The 23,701-nt window shown below is 42.1% G+C and overlaps 1 protein-coding gene across 1 annotated transcript in view; it reads left to right on the top strand.

The window, feature by feature from the left end:
* The first annotated feature begins 2,001 nt into the window (after nucleotides 1–2,001).
* limd1 (LIM domain containing 1) overlaps nucleotides 2,002–23,701 on the top strand; it is an 86,804-nt gene continuing 65,104 nt past the window's right edge. The window contains exon 1 of the mRNA XM_033048587.1: nucleotides 2,002–2,103. The gene's annotated coding sequence lies outside the window, so the exon portion shown is untranslated. The remainder of the gene's footprint in view (nucleotides 2,104–23,701) is intronic.

Here is a 23,701-nt window from a genome sequence, read left to right on the forward strand (position 1 = left end):
TTCAAATACTTGTTCCATCCCTTTCCTAGTTATTGTGGTGGCGCAGCGGTAGAGTTACTGCCTCAGCGCTAGTGACCCGGGCTCAATCCTGACTATGACCGCTGTCTGTATGGAGTTTGTACATAACCATAACATCCTGCTCACCAGACTCAAAGACCTCGGCATTGAAGGCTCTGCACTCAACTGGCTCCGTTCCTTCCTTTCCAACAGATCCCACTTCATCTCTCTCCACAACCACACCTCTGCTACAGCCACAGTCACTCAAGGCGTTCCCCAAGACTCCGTACTCGGCCCCCTCCTCTTCATCATCTACATCCTCCCCATTGGTCAGATACTCCGCCACTTCAATCTGGACTTCCACTGTTACGCTGATGACACCCAGATCTACCTTGGCACCAAATCCCCCCACAATTCCCCCCTCTCCCATATCAACTCCTGTTTGTCAGCTATAAAAACCTGGATGCAACATAATTTCCTCAAACTCAACAGCGATAAGACAGAATTCCTCCTCAGGCTCCAAAGCCACACTCAGCAAAATCAATAACCCCACTCTCACCATCGACGGCACCACTGTCTCCCCATCTCCCCAGGCCCGCAACCTTGGCGTGATCTTTGATTCCACCCTCTCCCTTGAGCCTCACATCCGCCATGTCATTAAAACCTCCTTCTTTCATCTCCGCAACATCGCCAAACTCAGACCCTCTCTCACACCGCCCGCTGCTGAAAGACTCATCCATGCCTTCATCTCCTCCCGACTGGACTATTGCAACTCACTTCTCCTTGGCATCAGCTCCACCTACATCAACCGACTCCAACTGGTCCAGAACGCAGCCGCCCGACTCATCACCCATACCAAATCCTGGCATCACATCACTCCAGTCCTCAAACAACTTCACTGGCTTCCCATCTCCCACCGGATCACCTACAAAATCCTGATCCTCACCTACAAAGCCCTCCACCATCTGGCCCCCCCATATCTCATTGCCCTCCTCTCCCCCTACCAACCCTCACGGTCCCTCAGATCCATGTCAGCCGGTCTCCTCTCCATCCACAAGTCCAACCTCCGCAGTTTTGGGGACAGAGCCTTCTCCAGGGCAGCTCCCAGGCTCTGGAACTCCCTCCCCCAACTGATCCGCAATTCCGTGTCCCTCACCATCTTCCAGTCCTGCCTCAAGACCCATCTCTTCACCTCTGCCTATCCTTAGCCCCATGTCCCCCTCCCTTTTCATCTGTGCATTAATTGCCTCATACTGTTTGTATTGAATGCTGTCTTTACTTTGTGTACTAGTCATGTCTCTACTATTTATTTAATTCCCCTTACATGTTTTTCCTCTACCTGCTCAATTTTTGTAAGGTGTCCTTGAGACTCTTGAAAGGCGCCCATAAATAACATTTATTATTATTATTATTATTATTCTCCCCGTGACCGCGTGGGTCTTCCCTGGGTGCTCCGCTTTCCTCCCACACTCCAAAGATGTACAGGTTTGCAGGTTAATTGACTGGTTAAAAATTGTAAATTGTCCTTAGTATGTAGGATAGTGCTGTTGTACGGGGATTGCTGGTCGGCTCGGACTCGCTGGGCTGTATCTCTAAACCAAACTAAATTATCTCCAATAACTCTTTCATTGATCCCTTTGTTATTGTATTTTCCCCCTTGTCTCCAGTCTGTTTGACAGAAAATAGACACCACTATAAACCATGGCTATTGAGCATTGCTTGTGGGTTTTTACTGTGCAGCATAACACTGCATTCTAAGGTTGTAATGTAAGTCATGCAAATATAATTATTTTCAGATGTCTAACTGCAATGCCTCTCATGATATTTACAGTAACGTTTGAACTCACAGTCATACTTTTTTAAATATCATGACACAGACCTAATACATCTCAAACTGGATGTTGAGCAATACTGGCAGAAACAGCTGTCATGGGTGCGGTCGCCATTAATTACTGTTATGACTCAGTGTAACATTGCCACCTCTGAGTCAGAATGTGTGTTTGAGTCCCAGTCCAGTGTCTTGAGCTCAAAGATGCTGTTGCTTCCTGTGAAGTATGGTGGTGGTCAGGAGATGTGAGCGTGTATTGGTGTTGTGGGGGAGGGCAGGTAAGTGCTGCACAGTCAGATGTGCTCTCTATCATATCAGACATTGAAATGAGGCCCCAAATGCTCCCTCAGATGGATGTAAGATATCCAAAGGCCTTATTTCTAAGAAGAGTTTTCTCTGGTTTTCTTGGCAATATTTATCATTCATAAGCATTTCCAAAAAAGACTTTATGACATTATCACACTACTCTTTATGGGAGCTTGCTGAATGCAAATTAGCTGCTGTATTTTCTACAGTGCAACAATAACTGTACTTTAATGCTATCTCCTTGGCTATGAAACACACTGAAGACTATCATCTCTTAATAAGAACAGTGGATGTGTAAAGTCCTACTTTTAACAAAATATTTGCAACCATTTATTTCCCATCTGTAGATGTCTTTGTGTGAAGAATATCTCAAATTGCAAAATGAACTGTTAGAAATTTCGGTGGATCGAATATTATTCAGTGGAGGTTCCAAGTAAGGAAATGACAGCAACTGATTCCATTAATGCACTGTATTTAATGTAGCAACAGGAGTGGTATGAAATAGAAATTGGAGCATTGCCATAGCAGAAATTATTAACTGTAAATGGAAGCAACAGTCAACAGGTCAGGCAGCATCTGTACAATGACAAAGAACGTTAATGTTTCAGTTTGTGGACCATTTTGTCCATGTTCTATCGAAGGGCCTTTGACCTGAAATATTGACTCTCTTTCTTTTTCCACCAATGCTACCTAACCTGCTACTGTTTCCAGCATTTTTTAATTTTTATTTCATACTTCCAGCATATGTATTTCTTGGTTTTCCAAAGACGTCATGACGGATTACAAAATCCTTGGTCGTATGAGTGTAATCCACAAGATACGTAGAGGCAGGGAGGTCTACGATGAAAGGTTCAGTGACTAGGCCCTTGGCAGCTGAAGGCATGGCTGCCAGTGATCGAGTGATTAAATTCACAGACGGTCAAAATACCAGGACTGCGGAGGGTTATAAAGCTGAAGGAGGAGATTGGGGGTGCAGTGGGTGTTGCTCTGGGACTGATGGTATTTTTGTGGTGCTGAGGATGATGTTGAGAACGTGACATCAAAACATAGAAAATAGGTGCAGGAGGAGGCCATTTGGTCCTTCGAGCCAGCACCGCCATTCATTGTGATCATGGCTGATCGTCCCCAATCAATAACCCGTGCCTGCCATCTCCCCATATCCCTTGACTCCACTAGTCCCTAAAGCTCTATCTAACTCTCTTAAATCCATCCAGTGATTTGGCCTCCACTGCCCTCTGTGGCAGGGAATTCCACAAATTCACAACTCTTTGGGTGAAAAAGTTTTTTCTCACCTCAGTCTTAAATGGCCTCCCCTTTATTCTAAGACTGTGGCCCATGGTTCTGGACTCGCCCAACATTGGGAACATTTTTCCTGCATCTAGCTTGTCCAGTCCTTTTATAATTTTATGTGACTCAACATTAAGGATGGTAATTATAAGATCAAAGGACCATTCAACAGAGTGAATGTTCTTCAGTGAACACGTGTGTAGTGTGAACAGAATTTGCTGTGCATTGGAGATGGGCAGCAGCATTTTGTATGAACTCATGCTTAATGGAGCAGAATGGAGGGGGGGGGGGCAAGAGTGCATTGGAGTTGTTAAATCTAGAGGTACTGAAGGTGTGCGTGCAAGCAGCAAATGAACTGTGGTAGGTCTGCCCCAGGGCAGCTGTGGCTACAGAAGTAGCTCACCACCACCGAGTGTGACTGAGGAGTGTATGAATAATGCAATGTAAAGCGCCTTGATTATTCTAGAAAGGCGCTATATAAATCCCATCCATTATTATTATTATTATCATGAATGTGAGGCACAAAATACATGTCTGGCATGACACCAAGGTTGCGAACTGTATGGGTTCGACACTAGTCAGGAAGGAGTCAGTAGCTGGGGGACAGTGTGTGTGACCAAAATGGACAGCTTCGGTCATCCTACTGGATTTCTGCTCATTTAGTGCTGATGTCAGGATGAACAACGTGACATGTTAGACGCAGCAAAAGCAAGAACCAGATTATGATTAAATGAAATAAAAACAGAAAATTGTGGTTAGCAAGTATGTAAAGAGAAACAGTCAACATATCAAGTGAAAGATCCTTTGCCAGAACTGGGAAAGCGAGAAAACTGTTTAAACGTACGGTTGGAATTAAGAAAAGGAATATCTCTGATCAGGTTGGGCCACGATTTATATAACCACCTGATTAATAAGCGAATGAGAACACCATGAAGAAAAGAAACAATGGGACATATTAAAGTTAGGACATGGAGGTTAAAACTGTTGCTGAAAACGGAAACCAAAAGGAGATGCTAGAATTGCCCAGGAGAGGAAAGCTCCATCAATATGACAGGTGGATAACCCAGTGAAGAAGAGGCCAATTCTCATACAAAAGATAAAGTGAGGTATGTGAAATTGTTCTATTTAATTTTGAATTCGGAAAGTAATGATGTGCCCTGACAGAAGGGATGCGTTGTGTTCCTGGTTAGTGCTCTGACTGCAACTGGCCATATCAACTATGATCTCATTGAATACCTGAAATAGAATTGTGATCTGCAGCTCAATGCATTTCAGTCATTGAATGTGCCCATAGATGTATCAGATTAGTTTCCTGATTAGTAATGAGCTTTGCAGTTCAGAAAGTCCAGCGTTTGCATTTCTGCTATTTTGCTGCCATTTGGTCCTGCATAAAGGTTTAATGCTCACTATTGCTTGGTTCATGCTAGTCTGAGTCAAAAGGTTGTGGGCTGAGTTTCACTTCAGTGACAAAAGCACAAACGTTCTGGGCTGTCATCCCTGTCATCCTGGGCAATGATAGCACTCTTCGTTTGGTTTCAGTTTTTAGCAACAGTTTGAACCTCCATCCAAGAGTGCGGAATTATTGGGGGTCCCAGCTTTCAAATTAAATGTTAACCTGGGGTCCTGTCTGCTCACTATGGGTACATACAAATTTTATGGCTTCATTTTGAAGGAGAATAGAAAAATTCCATGAAGTCACTGCGGTAGAGAAGGAGGCCATTCGGCTCATTGAGGCATTACTGGTCGATAAAGCAGATTATCCAATTCGCCAGCTCCATCCCAGAAGTCCTCCAAATGTACTTCTCTTAAGCCTATTCAATTTTCTTCTGAAATTATTGATCTCCATTTCCAGCAATCTTGTCATCAGCAGATTCCAAGCCACTTTCACTTTGCATTAATATGTTCTACTACACTTCCTGTCTGTATACCTTTTCTAAAATCATAAATTGAATTCTATTAGTTTGTGTGCAACCAGTCAATGGAAACAAACTTTCTTTGTCATTTTATATAAACTTTTGTACATAAATTTCAAATCTTTCCTTAATATCTCTTGCTTCAAAGAGAACAATCCCAGTTTCTACAAAAAGTCCTTGCAACTCATCGCCAGAAGTATTATTTTACATTTTTCTCATCCTTTCAATGACTTTCATGCTCTTCCTAAATTACAGCCTTATATTGTTTCAGTACGACTTCCCTGCTTTTGTACTCAGTCCCATACCCTGTATAGAAACATAGAAAATAGGTGCAGGAGGAGGCCATTCGTCATTCATTGTGATCATGGCTGATTGTCCCCAATCAATAACCCGTGCCTGCCTTCTCCCCATATCCCTTGATTCCACTAACCCCAAGAGCTCTATCTAAATCTCTCTTAAATCCATCCAGTGACTTGGCCTCCACTGCCCTCTGTGGCAGGGAATTCCACAAATTCACAACTCTCTGGGTGAAAAAGTTGTTTCCCACCTCAGTCTTAAATGGCTTCCCCTTTATTCTAAGACTGTGGCCCCTGGTTCTGGACTCGCCCAACATTGGGAACATGTTTCCTGCATCTAGCTTGTCCAGTCCTTTTATAATGTTACATGTTTCTATAAGATATCCCCTCATCCTTCTAAACTCTAGACACCCTTCTAAACTATTAACCGATTAATCAATTATTCCCTCATAATGACCTGTCAAATTCCTAGATCTATTTGCTCCAACTCTCCAGCTTTATCCCATATTGAAACTCCATGTAAGTGAAGGGAATTCTATTAGTGCTGCAGAAACAAACAGGATATAGCCAACAAAAGCATTAGAGTAAATTGACTTAGCCAAGGCAATGGAAATCAGTAATAATTGATTTTGAACAATAGTACATCATGCAGAATGTATTTACACTTCTGTCTAAGTTTGGCTTTTATATTTTTAATTTGTTCCCTACATTATTGCCCTAGTATCATTGAATCATTGATTAGTGTGTGGGTAGTTTGTGATGAAGTACACGCCTTTGCTGTTTTTATTTGGCCATGTGCTCCTCAGTGCAATCCTGAATGTTGCTCTTCCATTTTAAATATTTCAGGGACAGGGACTCCCACGAGTTTGTACATTTCTTTACGGCAATGAAGCATGATCCAAGTCTCTGCCTGGGAGAAGACTCTCCCATTGCCCTGCCTGTCCCACCAATGAATTTGATGATTTTTTGTGGAGAGAACATTTTTCGATATCTCTGCATAAAGCAGGATGGGAATAACTTCTGCTTTATGCTTTATTTTTCCTGATGCAGGCAAAGGCTTGACTGTAGCAATGGAAGCGTTGGCAAATGTTGTCATTGGTGTCTGCCTTCATAAAAAAGTGATTCCTAAAATATGGAAAGTGGTCATGTTTTCAAAGTAGACAATGAATGTTGGCGGAGCTTTGGTGCATGACCTATGTCTACCAAATGTTTAGTGTAATACCATTTTCTTTCATGAAATATTCATTGATCAATTGGGACGGCCTTCAAACGTGCACATAGATGAGCATTGTCACATACTGTAAATTTTTGATTGAGATTAGGACAACACTGGTTCTGGGGTGGAGATGATGAAGATTGCTATGGATTAAGTCCATTCCAGTGAGGAGTTACAGAGGGGAGCTACAGTTTGCAGAAAAAAAGGCAAAGAAAAGAGTTGGCACAATAACAAAGACTTAATTCTATTTTGTATTGGGTTTGGGTCTGTGGGAGATTCAATGATTAGGATCACAGCCACATGTTCATTGTGCAACAAGCGCAGCAGGGTAACAAGTTTCTGAAGGATTTTTTGTAAGACCCCTTGGTTGAAGGAAATTGGGATGTTTGTGAGGGTGATAAAGACCATGCACAGCATTTAGTGCAGCTCTCCTTTTCCCTGTATTTGTTCCACAATGAAGGTTGTGCTCAATGTTTCTTTTGATCATAGAATCAACATTGTGACTTTAAACTGCAATGTGAAGAATGTAATCCTGTGCTTTGATATCCGTGCTCTCTGTCACCAATATATAGTACATTATATTGTGTATGTGCAAAATTGAAAGCTGAGTTCTAAGTCATTAATGACTCTTTCACAAGAGCACATGGAATTCACCTTTAATTTTACTTGGAAATATAAACTATTCCTTCATCAAACTGGGTCTAAAGCCTGAACATCCCTACCCAATAGCACTGTTGGAGTATTCCACCAAGGCAGCAGCATTGGTTTGAGAAGGCAACTTCCGATTACCATCTCAGGTAATTAAACTTTGTCAAGAAATAGTGGCCTTGCCAGCATTGCCCACATCCCATAAATAAATAAGCAAACGCATTCTTAAAAATAACATACCCACTTGGGATTTTATAGTCAGAACTCATTTTCTCCAGAAATCAGTAAAGAGGGTGCATAGTTTCAGGATAAAGGGCTGAGATGGTGAGCCAAACTGTGATAAGAGGCTTGCAAATCTTTGAAATTCTAAAGAGCTATCGATTGCTACCAGTTAAGTATTTGTAAGGGTGAAACCAAATAGACTTCAAGGACCAAAGAAATCAAAGAATGCAGATGGGAATATAGAGTTAAGGTGGATCTTACTGAGCAATGGGGTACTCTGGAGGAGACATGTGGCCTTCTGCATCTATTCATGTTCTCAAGCAATGAAAGCAAAGCTTCAGAAACATGTTATGAGATATTTCAAATGTGACTTGTGGTGTATGACATTGCGATCCTAAATTTCACCTGACTTAAGCATCCAAAATAATCAATGACACATGGAGTTCAGAAAGATGCAGCGTAGTGGAGGATATTTGATCCATTGTTCCTGTCCTAGTTCTTTGAAACAACAATTCCAATTAGTCCCATTCCTCTCTTATTCGTTTTTTAAATTTTTTTAAATTTTATTAGAAGTAAGTACAATAATGTGGTATCTTGTAGATACCTAATATATATATATTGACATGTTACATTTTATGTACAACTTCTTTTTTTTAGCACTAAAAGAAAGAAAAGAAAGAGAATAGTAGAAAAATAGAGAAGTGCGTGATACCGAATAGTGAGAAGAAGAAGAAAAGAGAGAAAATAGAGAGAGAAAAAGAAGAGATAGAAAATAGGAGATTGAAGGAGAAATAGCTATTTATTATTCTTGACCACCCTTCACCCGATCGTGAAACAATTAATTTCTATGGTTATGTTACACCATATGCTTGTAAGAAGTCGATAAATGGAAACCAAATCATTCCTCTCTTATTCTGCACAGCTTTGGACTTTTATCCTTGTTTAGTATTTATCAAATTCCTTCAAATGATTAAATCTTCTTCCACTGTCCATGCAGGTGGAGCTTCCCAGAGTATTCTCATTTCACCGCTGGTTCCATTGCCAATTATGTAATCAGCCTGATTTCTGATGTACTTAAAAGTGAAGAGTGTTTAGTTATGGAAGTAATTTTGATGGCTCTTTCAAAAGAGAATTTGTTTTTAATTTAATAAATCTAGCGAGGAAATCTACGTTATTGACACAATAGGGATAGATTGAGGAAATGCAGTGAAAAAGTGTTTAACTGATTTTTGAAATGGCAAGACAGCTATTACATAGGAACACTGGTACCCAATGTGCTTCAAAAGAGGGTTAACATATAAAATTACACTATATTGCAGCAGATGATTAAAAAGTTTAGGCAAAGAGATGGGAGTGCAGATAATCTGGTGGGCAGCCAGAGATAGAAACATAGAAAATAGGTGCAGGAGGAAGCCAATCAGCCCTTTGAGCCAGCACTGCCAATCATTGTGATCATGGCTGATCGTCCCCAATCCAGGTTGATCCAGGTTCAATCCTGATGTTGGGTGCTGTCCATGTAGAGATTGTGTGTTCTCACTGTGACTTGGTGGATTTCCACCCACATCCCAAAAGCATTCGGGTTTCTAGATGTATTGGCCTTTGTAAATCCCCCCAGGAATGTAGATCGAATCAGGAATGAATTGATGAGAATGTGGGGAGAATGTGGGGATTAACGGAGGACCGGTGTAAATGGGTGGTTGATGGCCAGAACAGACTGGGTGGACTGAAGGGCCAGTTTCAGTTTTGTATCTGTCCATGTGTAAGAAGGAACTGCAGATGCTGGTTTAAACCGAAGATATACACAAAAAGCTGGAGTAACTCAGCGGGACAGGCAGCATCTCTGGAGAGGAGGAATGGGTGATGTTTCGGGTCGAGACCCTTCTTCAGACCAACCCGAAACATCACCCATTCCTTCTCTCCAGAGATGCTGCCTGTCCCGCTGAGTTACTCCAGCTTTTGGTATCTGTTCATGACTATTACTCTAAATGTTGGAGGAGATAATGAGAGAGGAGCAAGCTCATAGAAAGATTTGAAAACAAGGATGAGAATTTTAAATCGAGGTGTTACCCAAACAAAGAGGTGCATTATAAATCTTAAAAACTCCCACGAGTTTCGTGAACATTTTCCGTGAACAGGTTTCGTGAACAAGTTTCAAGCGGTTAAGAAGCTGCAAGCAAATGTCAGAGACTGGGTAACCTGCAAGATTTTCGTGAACAACCCCTCTCCCAGATGAATCAAAACATATACACATTTTGAATAATGATGCTTGCAATTGCCTCGGGGATATTACTCTCCATGTTCCCTGCTCAAGGTTCACAGAAAGCAGAATAGAATGATCACTTTATGCTCCTGATTTCACAAGTGAGCAGAAAAAACATGTTGCTAACAGACCACATGTTTACAAACTGAACTATGAATTATTTATTCAAAGAAATGGGGAGAGAAGCAAGTTCAAAGAGCAGATAAAATAACAGTATTTTACATAGTTTTCATTGGCAATTTAAAATGTTATTTGGAGACCAGGATAAGCAGAATCAAAGCGACGTAGGACATAAGGAATTTAGGAACCACCTGCATGAATTATTAAAATATCATTGATAGGTACAGAAATCAATAAAGAAAGTTAATGGATGCTGATTTTTATTCACAGAGCATGTGTAATTTCAGACTGGAAAAGTGATTGACTGTTACCTGCCCAGCAAGTTACTCTGTTGTTCAAGAGCAATAAATACCAGCATTGACCTGTATTCTGGTATTGTATTGAATAAAATCCATTAGGAAGCATTTCTGTACCCACATGGTAGTTGAAGTATGGGACACCTCTTCACAATTAATCTGAGGCAAAATGTTATCACATTTTTGAAAAGTTGAGAATTATTTTTGAGAACCGAAGCTATTGAAGTATTTTGGACAAAAACAGGTTCAAGGAGTTAGATGAAAGATCAGCAATGACATTAAATGCAGAAAGTTTCAAGCGGTTAAGAAGCTACAGGCAAATGTCAGAGGCTGGGTATCTCGCCTTTTGTCTGGGCAATACTTTTCACCCATTAGTTCGGTGCAGGTAACAAGTGTGACAAGGTTATTTTGACTTGCCCGAATGCGCACATCCCTAACAATACAGTGTACCCCATTCCAGACAAAGTGGCCCGGGTGGTGGTGGAGGCAGATTTGATAGTGGCATTTAAGAGACGTTTGGATAGGTATAAAGATATGCAAGAATCACGTGCAGGCAGAGTAGATTAGTTTAACTCGGCACAGACATCGTGGGTCAAAGAGGCTTTTCTTGTGCAGGACTGTTTTATGTTCGATGCTGGTTTCAATCCAAACCACAATTGGGTGGACATCCTTTGAAAGGAAACTATTGGAAATCACCCTAGAGATTATTGGCCTTTGTAATCCCAGCAAATTTAAGGAATTTTATTGATATTATTTGATCCTTTAGTAAACCCCCAGTCGACCTCGAGTAAGCCTTTTCATGATTTTTGTCCAGTTCTGAAAAACTGTTCTATCTTTTTCAGTTTATGCTCCACGGACACATATGCACATGAACTGATTTAAACTGATTCTCTTTCACGTTCCTTCGTCTGTCCTTGGCATAGTTGACAGCCCCAACCCCTTAATACAGACATTTAAAATGTACAGACATTTCTTGATATAGACATTTACAATGTAGTAAAGATTATGCAAACAATTGAAAGTTATTTCAAAAAATAAAATAAAAATACACAAAGTTATGATATGACACATAAAATCTATCAAAAGCAATGAAGCAAAAATAATTTAAAAACAAGAATAACACTTTCTCCTTTGCAGGCTGAGAATGTTTGTTGAAATCAGCGTGGTTTCAGATCCTGTGCCAGGGAATCCCAGCAAATCTGCACGTTAGAGGCCAGCGAACTGACAGATTCAGCATCCAGTGCATTTGTGCAAGTCCGCAAATTACTTCAGTTCAAATGGCTGAATGCCAATGATTCCATTTGGAACTGTCTTTTTCAGACAGAGTTATTATTCACCCAACAGAAATTCCACTGAGGAAACCAAGTATGACATTAGGGTAGTTTCTCTTCATAAAGTTTAGTAATTTCTCATCAAACAGGCCACATGTTGCTAAGAGGAAGATATTTGAATGAAGGTCTTTGGCACAGCTATCCTGTCTGCACTCTGTTCCCTGCTCTCATTGGCATAAGCATGTGCTGTGTGTGAGCAAAAACACTTTCCCAATGGCTTCAGTTAGAGGTTGTCCACATTATCAGTAGCTGGAAGATATTGCGTATTTTCAGTATGAAATGAGCAGAGTGCCATGATATCTATAGTACAAGTGTAAGAAAGAGCAAGAGGCAGAAATGGAGAACATTGGAAAGGGGAGAAGGGATAGCACACAGCCCCATAGCCCTGCTCGTTTCTTGACAAAGTCATGATCAGTCCTTACCTCAACACTACTCTCTTGCTCGTTGCCCTGTCTTTACATTTTCTTATTGTGAAAAACCTATCAAACTGACTGGCAAGGTATAAGTGGGGGAGCAGTTTGGGACCAGTGACTATAATTCAAGTAATTGTGGAGAAGGATAGGACAGGTCCACAAGTTGCGATCATAAAGTGCGACAAGACTGATTTTGAAGGTATTAGAAAGTAATTTGCAGAGGTCCAATGGACATCAGTCTGAAGAAGGGTCTCGACCCGAAGCGTCGCCTATTCCTTCACTCCATAGATGCTGCCAGTCTCGCTGAGTTTCTCCAGCATTTTTGTCTGCCCCTGAGGTCCAATGGAGAGTCTGTTTGCAGGTAAGGGGATGGCTGGCAAGTGGGAGGCTTTCAATAGTGAGCTAGCAAGAAGATATTAGCAGCGTGTTTCTGTCAGGGTGAAGGGCAAAGCTGGCATGTTTAGGAAGCCGTGCATGATGAGAGATGTTGAGGCTCATTTAAGGTGAGGAGGATTTAAAAAAATAAATTTAAGATTTGACCTTGTCAAATGCCTTGCTAAAGTCAATATAGACAAAGTCCACTGTCTTGCCACCGTCCTCTTGGTGACCTCTTCAAAAATGGTCTCAGTTTTGTGAGACACCTCAACATGATCACCTCTGATTCTTCTAAACTCGAGCAATATGGCTGATTGTCCTCAGTCCTTCATTAGAGGGCAGTCCTCTTTGCCAATTAATTTATTTAGTAAATTCATACTGCACCAACGTTAGGGCAATATGGCAATCTCTAGATCTGGGGACCATAAATGTGCAAAGTACAAATATGCCATGAACAATCCTGAGAAGATAGGGAGCTTTTTTGTAATATTGCTGTCAGATCTTTTCGATTTACCTGAGATACAGGTTCTTATTTTAATGTCTCATCCACAACATGCTTCTCTGGCATTTTGGCAATGTGGCAATGAAGTTGTCATTGGTTCTTGGGCACAGTGTCCGAGCGTGGAACTTGAATCCTGAATTTTCGAAATCAAAGACAAGAAGGCTACCCACTGAGCCACTATGGCCAAAACAGATTCACACACCAGAAAAGCTAGTGAATTCTTACACTATTTTCTAAGAACACTTTATACTTTCTGACAGTTGGATGCAGCTTGGAGCTCTTTACCAAAGAGTCATCTTCTCATTATTTACACTATGGGTTTTCTCAGTCACTTAGTCAGTCATAAAATCAAGCATATTGTCAAACAAATTGATTAAAATTCTATGATTTGTTAGCTAACTGAATATTTTCAAATATCTTGCCTCTTTAAGCAGAGATAAAGGTTGCAGAATTGTCATCCTTCCAGCAAACATTAGTGATAAGAATGTAACTGTTTAGTATGTAACATTCTGGGCTGCAAAGGAATTTATGATATTGTTCAAATAAGGTCATAATCTCTTACAAATGCCTAACTGCCAGAGAAACACCAGCTTTTTAGAATATTGTTAGTTGGAATACCAAATAAGCATGACATCATCGCTCTCATTGGACTATATTTTCAGAAATCAACTTTATTGTCTCAGCCTTCTCTTTTTGTGAGAAAAAAACTGGATGTGTTTGATCTTCACTGATACTATAACATAAGTTCTGACGAAAGGTCCTGACTCGAAACATCACCAATCATTTTTTACCTGAGATGCTGCCTGACCGATTTATGTTACTTCATACTTTGTGTCTATCTTTGATATAACCAACATCTGCAGTTCTTTGTTTCTACATGAATTCAGGCATCATCTGCGTAAATCTTTTTGTGCTCTGTATAAAATGTCCTTATCCTTTATAATAATGGGACTCCAGGTGTAATCCAACTACAGTTCTAAAGTATCTACGTTTTACAATTTATTTTCATCCCTACCTCTCCAGAAATGAATCCCTTGTTTTGTTTTTATGATCCAAAAACAGCCGATTCATGCTAAAAACACAAAATGCTGGAGAAACTCAGCAGGTTCTTGATTGTCCGGCTCATTGGGTAGAACACTTGCTTTGGAGGTAGAAGGTTTAGGGTCAAGACAAATATAATACTAATGAAGTACTTCTATTGAAAAAGTGAATGAAGATTTCTTGCAGTGCAATGAGGGGAGATGCTCCTATCATTCCCACATTCCTGGGGTAGATACAGTGTAGATTTATTAAAATGTTATTAATGATGACTGAAAAGCAGAGCTTTTCCCATTAAAGTGGAAAAGATTGTGAGATTTGTTCAAGGTGCTCAATATCCTGAATAGAGTAGGCAGAGGAGTTTGAAACCAGACGATTGCGATTGTCAAAAGACCCAGTGAGGAGATAAGGACTGGAATGGTTATGATTAGAAATATACTGCCAGAAAGAGCAGTGGAAGAAATTCAGTTATAGAACTAAATAAATACACAGGGGAATGGATTTAATTGGATGGGTATAAGAGTCGGCACAGAGTCGGCACAGGCATGATGAACTGACTAGACTTCAGTTTTCGATCTCTCTGGTTTTTATCACAGACATGTGGAATTTGCTATGTAGAGTTTGTGTTATTTGAAAGATGAATTGCCAGCAAGAATCACCTGCCTCCCATTCAAGGGCTAGAAGCATAGTTCTGATACCATTCTGAATTCACTTCTTGAATATGGGACTTTCTTTGTCACTGAAATATTCTTTCCATGTTCCATTCCATCATCTTTGGATTATGTTCGATCAGTTCCCCTTTTTAATGAATTCTTTGAGTGCTACATGGATGAAATATTTTACATTTGTAATGACTTGCAGGCTTCGTTCTGGGTCAAAATAGTAAGATTAAACGAGAATTTACCAGTTTGAAGTTTGACCTGTATTTTATGAGGAGTTACAATGAGGGATTACGTGAAGAGCCCGCTCTGCACGCATGCGCGGCATACTTTAAAGCAGCGGTGTGGAATCACAGATAGACATAGTTATTGAAATAAACATAGTAAAGAAAAGGAGACATCAGTTATCAGTTTGATCCATATTATTGAGGGTGGGAGCGGAGGGCACGTAATCCCTCATCGTAACTCCTCATAAAATACAGATCAAACTTCAAACTGGTAAGTTCTCGTTTAATCTTACTATTTTACTTCGGAGTCACGTGAGTGACTACGTGATGATTTTAAAGCTCTGTGATTTCAAACCGTGTAACAGTTATTACTTCACTCACTGCCGAAGTCCTTGAGGGAGGAAGTGTGTTATCGTAATCAACCAATGAATCTGTTTGTAGAAAAACACAACGGTATTTTTTAACAATAACAACAAAGAAATTAAATTGCTCCCCTGGGCTTAAATTAAATATTTGCAGTCTGTAAAATGTTTTCTGCAAATAAAGCAGGTTTTGCCAACGGCTTATTATAAAAAGTTCTGAACGTTCTTTCCCCCCGACCATCCTGCTGTAGCCAGGATGTGGTCTATAGGCACGTCCATTCTTTTGGCCGTCGACGTGGATGCTGCCCTGGTGGAGTGAGATTTGTACATGTTAGTGTTTATCCCAGCAGCTTTTAGCACCTGCTCGAGCCATCTCGAATGGTTTGGCTCGTCACCCGACCATAAGGTTTTTTATGACTGACCCATAAGGCTTTTTCACTCCCTCGAATATTTTTGGTTGTGTCTATGTAGGACAGTAGGTGGGTCATGGCACATAACCGTGGTTCTGGCGGGTAAGCCCGGAATTCCACGACTGGATTAGGTGTTCCTGGTCTGCTCTGTTTGATCAGTCCCTGGATAATGAAAGAGATCTGGTCTGGAGCTGTGATCATGTTGTCCAGTCGCAATAGGTGTAGTGACTGGACCCTCTGTGCAGATACAAGTGCCATCAACATGAGTGTTTTGAGCGTAGATTGTTCCAGGTTGAGGGATCTGGCTGGTGGCCATCCCCTGAGGTATGTCAGGACCACACTGACATCCCATATATGGGTGTACCTTGGTCTAGGGGGGTTAGAGTTGCAAATACCCTTCATTAGTTTGACCACCAGCAGATGGGACCCCATGGCCTGTTGGCCTGGAGCTTGTTTTAAATAGACAGACAGGGCACTTCTAGCTGTGTTGATGGCACTGTAGCTGAGTCCTTTATCGTGGTGAAGGTTCGCCAGGAATTCCAGTACGTTGGTAACTGTAGCGGTTGAGTAGGTGGTCCCTGTATCCAAGCAGTACTTCTCCCACTTTTTGATGCTGGACAAGTACTGTTTTCTTGTGGATGTTCGGAGGGATGTCGTAGTGTAATGGGAACCATGGCTGTGTAGGCTAGTCGGGTACTATCAAAATACCTGAAGCAGAGTCCATTTGTATTTTGCGTAGTACACGGCAGATGAGGCAGAAGGGAGGAAATGCATAGAAGAAGAAATTTCCCCAATCCAGCGCGAACGCATCTACCGCTGCTGCCTCAGGGTCTGGTTCCCAAGCGACATACATAGGTACCTGGTGATTTAGCCTTGATGCAAATAAGTCGATATCTGGCGTGCCATATTGCTTAATAATCTTTGCAAACACTTTGGGGTTTAACATCCATTCGGTGTTGTCATTAAATTTGCGTGACCTGGTGTCTGCCACTGTATTTAGCTTACCTGGCAGGTAAGTTGCTGATAGCCAAATATGTCTTTCGACACACCATTGCCAAATTGTGTTGACCAATTTGTTGCATGATATCGATTTTATGCCGCCCATATGGTTAATGTAGGCCACCACCGTAGTATTGTCTATTTGTAACCGTACATGCAAGTGATGCATATTGGATGCATATGCTTTTAAACCATAAAAGGCACCCAACATCTCTAGATAGTTAATGCCCAGTGTAAGTAGTAATGACGACTCTAGGTTAGTCCATCTACCACCTGTGCTGGATATGGAGTTAGTCGCTCCCCAGCCTTGAGCACTGGCATCTGTTTGGATAACTAAAGTAGGGTTAATGATGATGATAGGGCTGAAACTATGCCAAACGTTTTCTGCCCACCACTGTAGTTCTGATATTGCTTCAGTGGGTAATTTCATGATACGATCATAATGACCTGCATGTCGTTTTAGTGCCTGTACCTTTGCTCTTTGTAAGTTTTGATAGTGCAAAGGTCCAAATTGTGTAGTCGGAAATGCTGCTACCATTTCCCCAATTACTCATGCTACTTGTCGAATAGTTGGTCGCTCGTTGACCATTAAATTGTTGCATGATTGTGCCAATTCAGTTGTTTTGTCTTTTGGCAAAGTTACAGACATGTGGGCTGAGTTAATTGTGAAGCCCAAGTAGTCCATGGTTGTGGATGGCTTCAACTTAGATTTATCTGGATGTAAGACAAATCCCAAGGTTTCGAACAACTGTTTGGTAGCTGACACAGCTGATATGCCAATTCCATGGTCTTGCCTACTATTAAGATATCATCAAGATATGCCATGACCATATGTTTTTGTCTTCTTAATATTGCCAGGGCTGGTTTTAGTATCTTGGTGAATAATCTTGGGGCTGATGTTAAACCATTGGGTAATGCTTTAAACTGCCATTATGCCCCATCCATGTAAATTTCAGGTATCTGCGATGATCCTTGTGAATGGGTACTGAATAGTAAGCATCTTTGAGGTCAATGCTTGCCATGAAGTATCCTTTGGAAATCAGTTGTTTGGCAATAACAAACGTTTCCATTTTGAAATGTACATACTTAACAAACATATTTAGTGAAGTTAAGTCAATGATGATGCGACACCCACCATCTTTTTTAGTTTTAGTGAATATATTTGACACAAATTCCAAGGGTTCATGTTTTGTTTTTTCCCATGATACCCTTAGTGATTAGTCTCACCAGTTCAGCTTGTCCCTCTCGTTTCTCTTTAACTGAGAGGGAAATGACCCTCTGGGGTGAATGTTGAACTGGTGGCAATTTTTCTAGTATAAATTGTATTTTGTATCCACTAATGCTATTGAGTATATACTTGTCACTCGTGATAGACTCCCATGCTTCCTTAAACAGGTGTAATCTCCCCCCTGTTAGTATTGCGCCCCTACTTTCTATATGCTGGTAGGAACCAGACCCACCTACCTCCATGGTTATGGGTGTTTCTTCTGTCTCTTCCCAGATCAGCGAGTCTTGCGCGTTGTCTGACGTGGCGGTGATGTTTGGGGGTGGCGCATTTTCCATGGGGTCCGCTCTGGGCCTTGGTCTAAAATAGACTTCAGGTGGTGATATGCGGACCCCGAGCTTTCACCAGTCCCATAGGGTAGACGTCGACTGGTGGACGCGATGGGGTGCTGCCGCTTGGGTATTGTTGTTTTGGGTTTGCTCGGCCCGGGGCCTGCCCTCATGAGACCGAAAGTTTTCTAGAGGCCTCTTCCATATTCTTTACTTTTTTTGTGAGGTCTTTGCCAAAGAGCAGTGTGTCTGGCTCAGTGGCTGGGGTTTTGCACAACCACGCGAATTTTGGATTTAGGGCAGGTCTTATAATTTCTTTACGGAGGTTATATATCTCGAACTGCGTGTTGCACAACAGCGCGAGAGTTGTTTTTTGGTCATCTCCGTATTGTCCACAGAACGAGCAAATGGTGTGATGGCTGACGTCAGGAGCCTGAGGATCCGCTGCAGTTTCAGCTCCTGGTTCCGAATATTTGTCCCAACGTGCCCCCAGATTTGGCTGTTGACAGCCGGCACTTTGAGACTCACAATTTTCTGGAGCTGTGTACAATTCTAAGGCCTCATTAACCACCTGCTCCTGTAGGGGCCTGTTGGAGAGGTGGTTAATGCTGGCCGCTAGTTTAGGCTCTAATGGCCTTCCTGCACGTGGGGCTGCCATGTAGCGGTCCACCACACCCAGCAGCTCTTCCTGGTCCTGCACCCCTTGCGTACTCCCGACTTCTTCAGCCAGCTACCCCTCTTCCTGACCAGCCCAGTCCTGGTCGTCAAAGCTGCCTTCGGGTGAGGAGGAAGCGATGGCCAGTGCACAAGGCACTGTGGAGGGAGTGCCTGAACTCCCCCTGTGTGACTGCCCCTCACGCAGCGAGTCTCGCTGGAGCACCTGCTCCAGGAGCCGCTCCATGCGGCTCAGGCGGCTGTCTCTCCCCCGAACGGGTGGTGAGACATCCCCGTCCGACGAGTCGGAAACCACCAGCCGGATGCTCTTCCTGGTGGCTATACAACCAGTCCGCTGCTCAGGCGCTAGCGGGACTGGGCTCGGCCCAGTGTCGGGGATGGCAGAGCGCCGGGTAAGCGGTCTTACCGCCTCCTGCCCCCCACAGATGGAACGCTCCTCCGTCGGAGTTGAGCGGGGGACAGATTTCTTCGAGAGCCTTTTCTTCATGTCTGAAAAACAAATCAGAAGGCTCTCCTTGCAAAAGAAAAGCCGACCTCAGAGTAACTTACCTGACGGTCCGTCTTTTAAACTGCAGCGGGAGTGCCTGACTCCCGCTGCGGCCGCTGTTGCACTGCTGAACGCAATGCCGCGCATGCGTGCTGAGCGGGTTCTTCACGCGACTCCGAAGTAAAATCTATCAGTGGTGCTGGACCTCAAGTGTGATTGCGACTGTGAGTCTTGTTTTTTTGTTGTTGTAATTGTTAAGACTGTAGAAATGCAATTTCGTTCAAATCAAGCTGTTTGAATGACAATAAAAGGTATTCTATTCTATTAAGCCCTTGAGTTTTATTTTTGCTCATCCAATGAAGTATTTTCCAGTTAACATACTGATCATGACAAAGAAGAAACACTTGCATTGATATAACTAATTCCATGTTCCTTTCAGTCATCCCAAAGCACTTTATGGTCAGTCTGAAGAAGGGTCTCGACCCAAAATGTCGCCTGTTCCTTCGCTCCATAGATACTGCCTCACCCGCTGAGTTTCTCCAGCTTTTTTGTCTACCTTCGATTTTTCCAGCATCTGCATTTCTTTCTTAAACTTATGGTCAAGTGTAATCACTGCCATATCATAGGAAATGTGATCAATTTGCAGAGCTGTTCTCGCCAACAGCAATGGAATTATTTTAATGTCAATGATAGTAGATATTAGCTAAGACAATGGAGAAAACTTCTAAACTTCTCTCCAGAGATGCTGACTCACCCGCTGAGTTACTCCAGCATTTTGTGTCAGACTTCTTTGAAACATTGATATTGCATATTTTGCGTTCATCTACAAGAGCACCTTGATGTAACCACTATTTAATGGCATCTACATTCATCTCCTTCAAGGTTATGCTGATACAAGAAACTGCAGATGGAGGTTTACAAAAAAGACACAAATTGCTGGAGTAACTCAGCAGGTCAGGCGGCATCTCTGGGAGACTTTTCAGGGCAGAATCTTTCTTCAGACTGATCAGCCTGACATTTTGTGTTGTATTTGGGAAGGTTTTGCTGATTGGGGAGATGACGTAAAGAGAAAGGAGACTTCAAAGAGCATAAACACTCATTATGGACAATTGAACCACAGCTAGATTCTGCGCTGTACATTGTATGTAATTTTATCTAACATCAGCTTTTAAAGAATTGGCACTAAACATTGTCATTCAACGGTTTAGCTGCTGTCTTGTAAAGGCGCAGACCTTTAGAATTCTAATTGGTGCTAAGTTAATGCAGGCGGTGGTCAATTATCATTTAATAATGTGTAGGAAAGAACTGCAGATGCTGATTTAAATCAAAGATAGACACAAAATGCTGGAGTAACACAGCAGGACAAGCAGCATCTCTGGAGATACTCCAGCATTTTGTGTCTATCAGCATTTAATAATAGTTTGTTTCCCCACTGGGGTTTTGATGAGTGAGAGGTGATTTGGGTGTCGAATGGGATAGTGGAGGATGGAGTTAAGGGAAAGGGTTTCTTAAATGTGTGAGCGTAGAGACAGAGGGGTGTAAAATGAGGGTAGAAGCAATAGGTAGCAAGGTGAAAAGTAAAAGTGGCAGGCAGACAAAACCAGGGCAAAAATCAAAAAGGGCCACTTTTCAACATAATTGTATAAGGGGTAAGAGTTTTGTAAAAACAAGCCTGAAGGCTTTGTGTCTCAATGCAAGGAGCATTCGTAATAAGGTGGATGAGTTGAATGTGCAGATAGCTATTAATGACTATGATATAGTTGGGATCACGGAGACATGGCTCCAGGGTGACCAAGGCTGGGAGCTGAACATCCAGGGATATTCAATATTCAGGAGGGATAGAGAGAAAGGAAAAGGAGGTGGGGTAGCGTTGCTGGTTAGAGAGGAGATTAACGCAATGGAAAGGAAGGACATTAGTTTGGAGGATGTGGAATCGGTATGGGTAGAGCTGTGAAACACTAAGGGGCAGAAAACGCTGGTGGGTGTTGTATACAGGCCACCTAACAGTAGTAGTGAAGTTGGAGATGGTATCAAACAGGAAATTAGAAATGCGTGCGACAAAGGCAAAACCGTTATAATGGGTGACTTCAATCTACATATAGATTGGGTGAATCAAATTGGCAGGGGTGCTGAGGAAGTGGATTTCTTGGAATGTATGTGGGATAGTTATCTAAATCAACATGTAGAGGAACCAACGAGAGAGCAGGCTATTTTAGATATTATGGGTGACTTCAATCTACATATAGATTGGGTGAATCAAATTGGCAGGGGTGCTGAGGAAGTGGATTTCTTGGAATGTATGTGGGATAGTTATCTAAATCAACATGTAGAGGAACCAACGAGAGAGCAGGCTATTTTAGACTGGGTATTGAGTAATGAGGAAGGGTTAGTTAGCAATCTTGTTGTACGTGCCCCCTTGGGCAAGAGTGACCATAATATGGTTGAGTTCTTCATTAGGATGGAGAGTGACATTGTTAATTCAGAAACAATGGTTCTGAACTTAAAGAAAGGTAACTTTGAGGGTATGAGACGTGAATTGGCCAAGATTGACTGGCAATTAATTCTAAAAGGGTTGACGGTGGATATGCAATGGAAGACATTTAAAGACTGCATGGATGAACTACAAAAATTGTTCATCCCAGTTTGGCAAAAGAATAAATCAGGGAAGGTAGTACATTCGTGGATAACAAGGGAAATCAGGGATAGTATCAAAGCGAAGGATGATACGTACAAATTAGCCAGAAAAAGCAGCATACCGGAGGACTGGGAGAAATTCAGAGACCAGCAGAGGAGGACAAAGGGCTTAATTAGGAAAGGAAAAATAGATTATGAAAGAAAACTGGCAGGGAACATAAAAACTGACTGCAAAAGTTTTTATAGATATGTGAAAAGAAAGAGATTAGTTAAAACAAATGTAGGTCCCTTGCAGTCAGAAACAGGTGAGTTGATCATGGGGAACAAGGATATGGCGGACCAATTGAATAACTACTTTGGTTCCGTCTTCACTAAGGAAGACATAAATAATCAGCTGGAAATAGCAGGGTACCGGGGGTCAAAGGAGTTGGAGGAATTGAGTGAAATCCAGGTTAGCCGGGAAGTGGTGTTGGGTAAATTGAATGGATTAAAGGCCGATAAATCCCCAGGGCCAGATAGGCTGCATCCCAGAGTACTTGAGGAAGTAGCTCCAGAAATAGTGGATGCATTAGTAATAATCTTTCAAAACTCTTTAGATTCTGGAGTAGTTCCTGAGGATTGGCGGGTAGCAAACGTAACCCCACTTTTTAAGAAGGGAGGGAGAGAGAAAACGGGGAATTACAGACCAGTTAGTCTAACATCGGTAGTGGGGAAACTGCTAGAGTCAGTTATTAAAGATGGGATAGCAGCACATTTGGAAAGTGGTGAAATCATTGGACAAAGTCAGCATGGATTTACAAAAGGTAAATCATGTCTGACGAATCTTATAGAATTTTTCGAGGATGTAACTAGTAGCGTGGATAGGGGAGAACCAGTGGATGTGGTGTATCTGGACTTCCAGAAGGCTTTCGACAAGGTCCCACATAAGAGATTAGTATACAAACTTAAAGCACACGGCATTGGGGGTTCAGTATTGATGTGGATAGAGAACTGGCTGGCAAACAGGAAGCAAAGAGTAGGAGTAAACGGGTCCTTTTCACAATGGCAGGCAGTGACTAGTGGAGTACCGCAAGGCTCAGTGCTGGGACCCCAGCTATTTACAATACATATTAATGATCTGGATGAGGGAATTGAAGGCAATATCTCCAAGTTTGCGGATGACACTAAGCTGGGGCGCAGTGTTAGCTGTGAGGAGGATGCTAGGAGACTGCAAGGTGACTTGGATAGGCTGGGTGAGTGGGCAAATGTTTGGCAGATGCAGTATAATGTGGATAAATGTGAGGTTATCCATTTTGGTGGCAAAAACAGGAAAGCAGACTATTATCTAAATGGTGGCCGACTAGGAAAAGGGGAGATGCAGCGAGACCTGGGTGTCATGGTACACCAGTCATTGAAAGTAGGCATGCAGGTGCAGCAGGCAGTGAAGAAAGCGAATGGTATGTTAGCTTTCATAGCAAAAGGATTTGAGTATAGGAGCAGGGACGTTCTACTGCAGTTGTACAGGGTCTTGGTGAGACCACACCTGGAGTATTGCGTACAGTTTTGGTCTCCAAATCTGAGGAAGGACATTATTGCCATAGAGGGAGTGCAGAGAAGGTTCACCAGACTGATTCCTGGGATGTCAGGACTGTCTTATGAAGAAAGAC

This window comes from Amblyraja radiata, chromosome 2 (assembly GCF_010909765.2).
Source record: "Amblyraja radiata isolate CabotCenter1 chromosome 2, sAmbRad1.1.pri, whole genome shotgun sequence".
Classification (NCBI taxonomy): Eukaryota; Metazoa; Chordata; class Chondrichthyes; order Rajiformes; family Rajidae; genus Amblyraja; species Amblyraja radiata.